This window comes from Mytilus californianus, unplaced genomic scaffold (genome assembly GCF_021869535.1).
Source record: "Mytilus californianus isolate M0D057914Y unplaced genomic scaffold, xbMytCali1.0.p SCAF_12, whole genome shotgun sequence".
NCBI classification, from domain to species: Eukaryota; Metazoa; Mollusca; class Bivalvia; order Mytilida; family Mytilidae; genus Mytilus; species Mytilus californianus.
The window spans coordinates 9430780-9440125 of record NW_026262604.1 but is presented as its reverse complement, the minus strand read 5'-3'; the positions used below and the strand labels follow the sequence as shown (position 1 = coordinate 9440125).

The following is a 9346-nucleotide window of genomic DNA, read 5'->3' as shown; positions in this document are numbered from 1 at the left end:
TGATTGAAACACGCCTTTTAGAATTCACAAAGGCGTGTCTTATTGTGAGAAGTCGCCCAGCGGATCTTTTCACAAAAAATCCTAAGAGTAAAAATACTCGTTGATCATACACATTTCAGTATAACATACGATCAGTTTAATCGTAAGATTTTTTGTGAAAAGAGTCGCAGGACTTTTAAGGTTAAGGGAGCTACCATTTGATTTTTATGGGGGGGGGGGGGGGGGGGGGCTAGGATGGAAAATTGTGTCCTGCATTTTTTTCTAGTTGTAATCTCTGTCCTGCCTTTTTATTTTTCACCCTATTCGGTCCTGCCTTTTTTTTTATTAGTTTATCCTGACTTTTTTTACCTAAATTGTCATCCTGACTTTTTTTTTTGGCAAAGTGTCTCATCCTGCCTTTTTTTTTTAATCAAAACTCCTGTTCAAAGCCAAAATGACTTGTTTGTTGTAGAGGAGTTGTGACACCGTATGACGGTATGTTGAAAAAATTAAAGAGACTATTTTACTCAGTTTTTATTGTACTCAAATTAATAAAACAGCATGCATAGCAACAGATGGACATAAATTATCAATTCTGAAAAAAATCCTCCTACTTGCCCACACCCCCAACCCCCCTTTTCACCGACCAATCATTATCCTGTTCCATCACACGCCGCGTCATAAAAAAAATGAAGTTGTCCTGAAACACAACAGAAGGTGTTAGGATAACACGAGCATGAGTTATTTGTCCAAAGATGGCCTTCGGAGACGATGCAACCACCATCTGTCAAGGTTCTCTTCTCAGTTTGTACGGCCTGGATTATCAACTCTTTTCGATTGAAAATATTTCTCCATATAAAACACAACAGCACAAATACGACAAAAAAAGATACAACTTTTCGACGAGTCTTTCTCATCTCGCAAAATTTACCAAAAATGCAACTATAGAAGGCAGTACAGTCTTCAATCAATAACAGACATTTGTCTATAACGAAAAATATGTCGAACTCGCTAATCGTCCTGAATCTAGCGATAAACAATGGTCTAGATGGAGTCTGTCATTGGAGTTTCCTTGATCATCGTATATTAAAACCCTATAAAAATTATAAAAAAATAATAACTTTTTTATTAAAGCATAAATTACCTCCGTAAGTGGTTCAAACGCATAATAACAATTACGATTACATGTTACAATACTAGTATAATCATGACATTTACATAGAAATAGAATAAAATATTGAACACACAACACAATTAATGACCTCAAGTGACCCCTATCCTAGATTTCACTTGCTGGCTAGTAGTTGGATTTAGAATATATTGTATTTTATTATCAGAAACAAAATCTTTGTATTGGGTTTTTATAAATCGTTAAAAAAGACTTGTCTTTTATCAATGTTTATTTTACATAATAAAAAGAAATGGGATTCATCGTCCAGAACTTAGCACTTGTTACACAGTCTTTGAGGGCGTGGAATATATCTTCCAGTTTCAATAGCGAGGGAATGATCACTAATCCGAAATTTGCAAATAAGTTTTATTGTATCAAGATTAGGCTATGTCAGTTTTTATATGTATAAACAAAAGGAGTTTACAATTTTGATCAAGAGATGATATCTTATCGTCATATATTTCTTTGTATCTTTTTTCAAATTCATTTTTATAGTTATTTCTACTAAGATTCTCACAGGCTCTGTATTTGTTTTTAGATTCATCTTTGAGTTGGCTAATAGTATTAACGGACCTAATCTAATTTACTTGTGAGTACCATGATTATGTACCTTGATCATGAAGTGACTTTGAAAGAGAATGACACTCTTTAAGTAAATCAGATGAGTTTTCATTCAAAAGTCGGTCTTCGTACAAAAGTGAGTGTGCGGCAATATAACAACAAAGGGTGAATCTTCCTAATTCAGATCCAGAGGCAATGTTACTAGCACATTTCTCTATTCCAAGTGTAACTTTACAAAGAATATTGTGAATTTGTCAAGAGGACTTTTATCTATAAAATTCAGTTTATCAAAAGGAGACTTTTTTTCTGGCTCTAGTATACTTTATAGAATGATCTGTAAACATCCATATACCAAATTCGAAAAATAAAGTCCAATACTTTAGTAAAGTATAATTTATGTCCGCATGTGCAGGCGTACAATATTTGGATATCTTTGTTCATTGTGTTCACTGAATATTTTTACCACATTGTACTTAACCTAGTATGCTTGTCTTACCTTGTTTTGGGTGAATTTGGTTAGGTAAGCATAGACGTGATGAAACATGTGGCAATATAAACTGAGAGTGTAGACAGGGGGTCTTTGATTCCCTCTTCCCCCTTTACTCCCAATTCCTCCCTTTCTTCCACTTCTCTCCCCCTCAAGTTACTCCCAATCCCCCCCTTTATTCCCAGACACAAATCGGTCCAAGAAACATTTCTAGCATACCCTTATTTGTTATTCCCCTCCAAGTTCTCACGGTTCCTGTCCATTGACTCACTCCCCCCCCCCCCCCCCGACCCTGCTTCCCCCTTATCCAAACCCCTCATAAATAGTTCAATCGTGGGGCTCAGAATAATCGCAAGTAAGGTTTACTGTAAACTTCAATGGTATCATTAAATGGGATTTACTCTCGAGGAAAAAACAATTGTTGATGCTTGGTTAACTCGATCAAGTGTTGTAATGACTGGTGTATTGTAGCAGCTCGTTGTATTTCATACGGGGACCAGGAGGATTTCGAAAATGAATATCTTGGCCTAATATGAACTGAAAATCAATATTTATATATTATTATCTTGCCGAGTAGGAACCAACAAAAATATATTATAATTTTATCCAGGGTAAATTGAAAATTATTATTAATGATCATGCATTCATCCTAAGAAAATGTAGGATATAATTGTGTACAAAAATCGAAAATAAATAAATCAATATTCCGACCGCCAATATGTTTCTTGTTCACCGAAAATCAAAGTCGTCACCAATACAATAAAATGTTCATTTATAAGTTGGATTATATCACCCTATTCATCCGGCCACTGGACAAAATTGTGGACAATCTATAACAATCAATCGATCTCTTCCACTCAACTTGATAAATCTGATTTATTGTGATAAAGATGATAAATGTGATGAATGTATGTTTACCTTTTGTAGCTCTACAATTAATTTACGTCCATTTCACATACGCAAACGTTGTTTTTAATATATATTATTGCATAATAAATGTCGCAGTAGTTTTCAATTTATGTTACATCCTGTTAATATATAGAAAAAATAGTCGTAAGGAGAAAAATCATCAGTGCATTGAAAATTTTAATGTGCAAATAGTGCAGAATAAAGGAAAAAAAATATAGAGAAAATGGGGTGCTAAAATATAAAGAATAGAGAAAATAGTCTAAAAGTTAAGGAAAAAATAATGAAAGTCCCCAAATGTAGATCCCCCTTTTTGGCAGACTGCATCACAAAGACCAGAATTGAGGGTGTGGATGGGGGTTTACAGAATAGAGAATAATAGGCAAAAAATATAAAGAATAGAGAAAGATGGGCATACATACAGTATGAAGAATAGAGAATAAAGAAGTGCTAAAATATAAAGATTAGAGAATAATGGGCATACAGTATGAAGAATAGAGAATAATGGGCATACAGTATGAAGAATAGAGAATAACGAGGTGCTAAATTATAAAGAATAGAGAAAAATAGGCAAAAAGTGTAAAGAAATGAGAATAATGGGCAAAAAGTGTAAAGAAAAGAGAAAAATGGGCAAAAAGTATAAAGAATACAGGAAAATGGGCAAAAAGTGTAAATAAATGAGAATAATGGGCAAAAAGTACAAAGAAAAGAGAAAAATGGGCAAAAAGTATAAAGAATAGAGAATAATGGGCAAAACGTATAAAGAAAAGAGAATAATGGGCAAAACGTATAAAGAATAGAGAAAAATGGGCAAAACGTATAAAGAATAGAGAAAAGAGAATTATGGGCAAAAAGTATAAAGAATACAGGAAAATGGGCAAAAAGTGTAAATAAATGAGAATAATGGGCAAAACGTATAAAGAATAGAGAAAAATGGGCAAAAAGTGTAAATAAATGAGAATAATGGGCAAAACGTATAAAGAATAGAGAAAAATGGGCAAAACGTACACAGGAAAAATTGCAACACATGTTTTTCATATGTTTTCAAAACATATGAAAAACATATGATTTTCATATGTTTTTCATATGTTTGTCCCAAACATATGTTTTGAAACATATGAAAACATATGGAAGCAAACATATGTTTTCATATGTTTTAAAAAATATGTTTACATATGTTTGTAAACATATGAAAAACATATGATTTTCATATGTTTTAAAGGACATTTAAAAAAAAATGTTTTGAGAAAATGTCAAAATTTGTCATTTAATTATCACATACATTTTTTTCATTCATTATCTATATAGTGTATTTCTCAAACAGGAAAGTGCACTTTCTACTCTTCCCACTAAATCCCACATCATCAGGGGCTGACGGGTTGCAGCAGTCCATTCCATTATTCAAAATAAGCTATTTCTTAATGTTTACGTGTATTTTGATATTTAGGTCCTTCGTTACTCCTCTAATATGCGTTGCGGAACATATTGACTATATACCTTTTGTTTCTCTCTTAATAAGCTTCCGAATGAGGTATTAGGTATATCTATAATTAGGGGTTAAAGGGTCGCAGCAGTCCATTCCATTATTCAAAATATCCATTTCATTAATCAAAATTGGCTATTTCTTTATTTTCACGCGTATTTTGGCATTTAGGTCCTCCGTAACCCCTCTAATGGTCATTGCGGCACATATCGTTTATACTCAGTTTATTCCTCTATCAATAAGCTTTAATTTGGTGTATAAATTTTTCCTTGATTAGGGGCTGACGGGCTGCAGCAGTCCATTCCATTATTCAAAATAAGCTATTTCTTAATGTTCACGCGTATTTCGATATTTAGGTCCTTCGTTACTTCGTTACTTCGTTATAAGGTATATCTATAATTAGGGGCTAAAGGGTCACGCGTATTTCGATATTTAGGTCCTTCGTTACTTCGTTACTTCGTTATAAGGTATATCTATAATTAGGGGCTAAAGGGTCGCAGCAGTCCATTCCATTATTCAAAATATCCATTTCATTATTCAAAATTGGCTATTTCTTAATTTTCACGCGTATTTTGGCATTTAGGTCCTCCGTAACCCCTCTAATGGTCATTGCTGAACAATCGACTTGTTATATCTATAATTAGAGGATGAGGAATAGCAAAGGTCCAGTGAAAATAAAAAAAGACTACGTAGAGTATTTTAATTTATAAATATATGTTTTGGTATTCAGGTCGTCCATACATTGAACCAAGGAATTTCTGTTAAAAATAGTTAGGAAAACCCCCTAGTTTATCCTCCGAAACTAGGAACCAGATAAATAAATCAAATTAGAATTTAAAGAGTGTTTTTATTTATTTTTACTGATATCAATTTGAATATTTGTTAGATAACACCAAAAAGACTAATTTAGAAATACGGGATATAGCTAAAATGTCACAGTCAATTTTTTTATTTTTATTTCACTATTCACCGCTTTAACTTGAATAATGAAACATAAACTATTTCATTATTCATTATTCATCACTTGATATTGAATAGTGAATAGTGAACTATTTCATTATTCATTATTTAATTTTGAATAATGAAAAATGAATAATGGACGTACTTCAGCGTGGTTTTTAAATCGTTTAAAAAAGACTTGTCTTTTATCAATGTTTATTTTACATTATAAAAAGAAATGGGATTCATCGTCCAGAACTTAGCACTTGTTACACAGTCTTTGAGGGCGTGGAATATATCTTCCAGTTTCAATAGCGAGGGAATGATCACTAATCCGAAATTTGCAAATAAGTTTTATTGTATCAAGATTAGGCTATGTCAGTTTTTATATGTATAAACAAAAGGAGTTTACAATTTTGATCAAGAGATGATATCTTATCGTCATATATTTCTTTGTATCTTTTTTCAAATTCATTTTTATAGTTATTTCTACTAAGATTCTCACAGGCTCTGTATTTGTTTTTAGATTCATCTTTGAGTTGGCTAATAGTATTAACGGACCTAATCTAATTTACTTGTGAGTACCATGATTATGTACCTTGATCATGAAGTGACTTTGAAAGAGAATGACACTCTTTAAGTAAATCAGATGAGTTTTCATTCAAAAGTCGGTCTTCGTACAAAAGTGAGTGTGCGGCAATATAACAACAAAGGGTGAATCTTCCTAATTCAGATCCAGAGGCAATGTTACTAGCACATTTCTCTATTCCAAGTGTAACTTTACAAAGAATATTGTGAATTTGTCAAGAGGACTTTTATCTATAAAATTCAGTTTATCAAAAGGAGACTTTTTTTCTGGCTCTAGTATACTTTATAGAATGATCTGTAAACATCCATATACCAAATTCGAAAAATAAAGTCCAATACTTTAGTAAAGTATAATTTATGTCCGCATGTGCAGGCGTACAATATTTGGATATCTTTGTTCATTGTGTTCACTGAATATTTTTACCACATTGTACTTAACCTAGTATGCTTGTCTTACCTTGTTTTGGGTGAATTTGGTTAGGTAAGCATAGACGTGATGAAACATGTGGCAATATAAACTGAGAGTGTAGACAGGGGGTCTTTGATTCCCTCTTCCCCCTTTACTCCCAATTCCTCCCTTTCTTCCACTTCTCTCCCCCTCAAGTTACTCCCAATCCCCCCCTTTATTCCCAGACACAAATCGGTCCAAGAAACATTTCTAGCATACCCTTATTTGTTATTCCCCTCCAAGTTCTCACGGTTCCTGTCCATTGACTCACTCCCCCCCCCCCCCCCCCCCCCCCCCCCCCCCGACCCTGCTTCCCCCTTATCCAAACCCCTCATAAATAGTTCAATCGTGGGGCTCAGAATAATCGCAAGTAAGGTTTACTGTAAACTTCAATGGTATCATTAAATGGGATTTACTCTCGAGGAAAAAACAATTGTTGTTACTTGGTTAACTCGATCAAGTGTTGTAATGACTGGTGTATTGTAGCAGCTCGTTGTATTTCATACGGGGACCAGGAGGATTTCGAAAATGAATATCTTGGCCTAATATGAACTGAAAATCAATATTTATATATTATTATCTTGCCGAGTAGGAACCAACAAAAATATATTATAATTTTATCCAGGGTAAATTGAAAATTATTATTAATGATCATGCATTCATCCTAAGAAAATGTAGGATATAATTGTGTACAAAAATCGAAAATAAATAAATCAATATTCCGACCGCCAATATGTTTCTTGTTCACCGAAAATCAAAGTCGTCACCAATACAATAAAATGTTCATTTATAAGTTGGATTATATCACCCTATTCATCCGGCCACTGGACAAAATTGTGGACAATCTATAACAATCAATCGATCTCTTCCACTCAACTTGATAAATCTGATTTATTGTGATAAAGATGATAAATGTGATGAATGTATGTTTACCTTTTGTAGCTCTACAATTAATTTACGTCCATTTCACATACGCAAACGTTGTTTTTAATATATATTATTGCATAATAAATGTCGCAGTAGTTTTCAATTTATGTTACATCCTGTTAATATATAGAAAAAATAGTCGTAAGGAGAAAAATCATCAGTGCATTGAAAATTTTAATGTGCAAATAGTGCAGAATAAAGGAAAAAAAAATATAGAGAAAATGGGGTGCTAAAATATAAAGAATAGAGAAAATAGTCTAAAAGTTAAGGAAAAAATAATGAAAGTCCCCCAAATGTAGATCCCCCTTTTTGGCAGACTGCATCACAAAGACCAGAATTGAGGGTGTGGATGGGGGTTTACAGAATAGAGAATAATAGGCAAAAAATATAAAGAATAGAGAAAGATGGGCATACATACAGTATGAAGAATAGAGAATAAAGAAGTGCTAAAATATAAAGATTAGAGAATAATGGGCATACAGTATGAAGAATAGAGAATAATGGGCATACAGTATGAAGAATAGAGAATAACGAGGTGCTAAATTATAAAGAATAGAGAAAAATAGGCAAAAAGTGTAAAGAAATGAGAATAATGGGCAAAAAGTGTAAAGAAAAGAGAAAAATGGGCAAAAAGTATAAAGAATACAGGAAAATGGGCAAAAAGTGTAAATAAATGAGAATAATGGGCAAAAAGTACAAAGAAAAGAGAAAAATGGGCAAAAAGTATAAAGAATAGAGAATAATGGGCAAAACGTATAAAGAAAAGAGAATAATGGGCAAAACGTATAAAGAATAGAGAAAAATGGGCAAAACGTATAAAGAATAGAGAAAAGAGAATTATGGGCAAAAAGTATAAAGAATACAGGAAAATGGGCAAAAAGTGTAAATAAATGAGAATAATGGGCAAAACGTATAAAGAATAGAGAAAAATGGGCAAAAAGTGTAAATAAATGAGAATAATGGGCAAAACGTATAAAGAATAGAGAAAAATGGGCAAAACGTACACAGGAAAAATTGCAACACATGTTTTTCATATGTTTTCAAAACATATGAAAAACATATGATTTTCATATGTTTTTCATATGTTTGTCCCAAACATATGTTTTGAAACATATGAAAACATATGGAAGCAAACATATCTTTTCATATGTTTTTAAAAAATATGTTTACATATGTTTGTAAACATATGAAAAACATATGATTTTCATATGTTTTAAAGGACATTTAAAAAAAAATGTTTTGAGAAAATGTCAAAATTTGTCATTTAATTATCACATACATTTTTTTCATTCATTATCTATATAGTGTATTTCTCAAACAGGAAAGTGCACTTTCTACTCTTCCCACTAAATCCCACATCATCAGGGGCTGACGGGTTGCAGCAGTCCATTCCATTATTCAAAATAAGCTATTTCTTAATGTTTACGTGTATTTTGATATTTAGGTCCTTCGTTACTCCTCTAATATGCGTTGCGGAACATATTGACTATATACCTTTTGTTTCTCTCTTAATAAGCTTCCGAATGAGGTATTAGGTATATCTATAATTAGGGGTTAAAGGGTCGCAGCAGTCCATTCCATTATTCAAAATATCCATTTCATTAATCAAAATTGGCTATTTCTTTATTTTCACGCGTATTTTGGCATTTAGGTCCTCCGTAACCCCTCTAATGGTCATTGCGGCACATATCGTTTATACTCAGTTTATTCCTCTATCAATAAGCTTTAATTTGGTGTATAAATTTTTCCTTGATTAGGGGCTGACGGGCTGCAGCAGTCCATTCCATTATTCAAAATAAGCTATTTCTAAATGTTCACGCGTATTTCGATATTTAGGTCCTTCGTTACTCCTCTAAT

At 32.7% G+C, this 9346-nt stretch overlaps 1 long non-coding RNA gene across 8 annotated transcripts in view; it reads right to left on the bottom strand.

Moving 5' to 3' along the window:
* Positions 1-498: 498 nt before the first annotated feature.
* Positions 499-9346, bottom strand: part of LOC127721345 (uncharacterized) — a 34794-nt gene continuing 25946 nt past the window's right edge. For 6 of the 8 annotated variants that reach the window (XR_007991163.1, XR_007991162.1, XR_007991161.1 and 3 more), the window contains exon 2: positions 499-1073. This is a non-coding gene — a long non-coding RNA (uncharacterized LOC127721345). Of the gene's footprint in view, positions 1074-3116; positions 3246-7495; positions 7625-9346 lie in introns of those variants that run through there. The other 2 variants (XR_007991158.1, XR_007991157.1) reach the window with 2 other exon arrangements.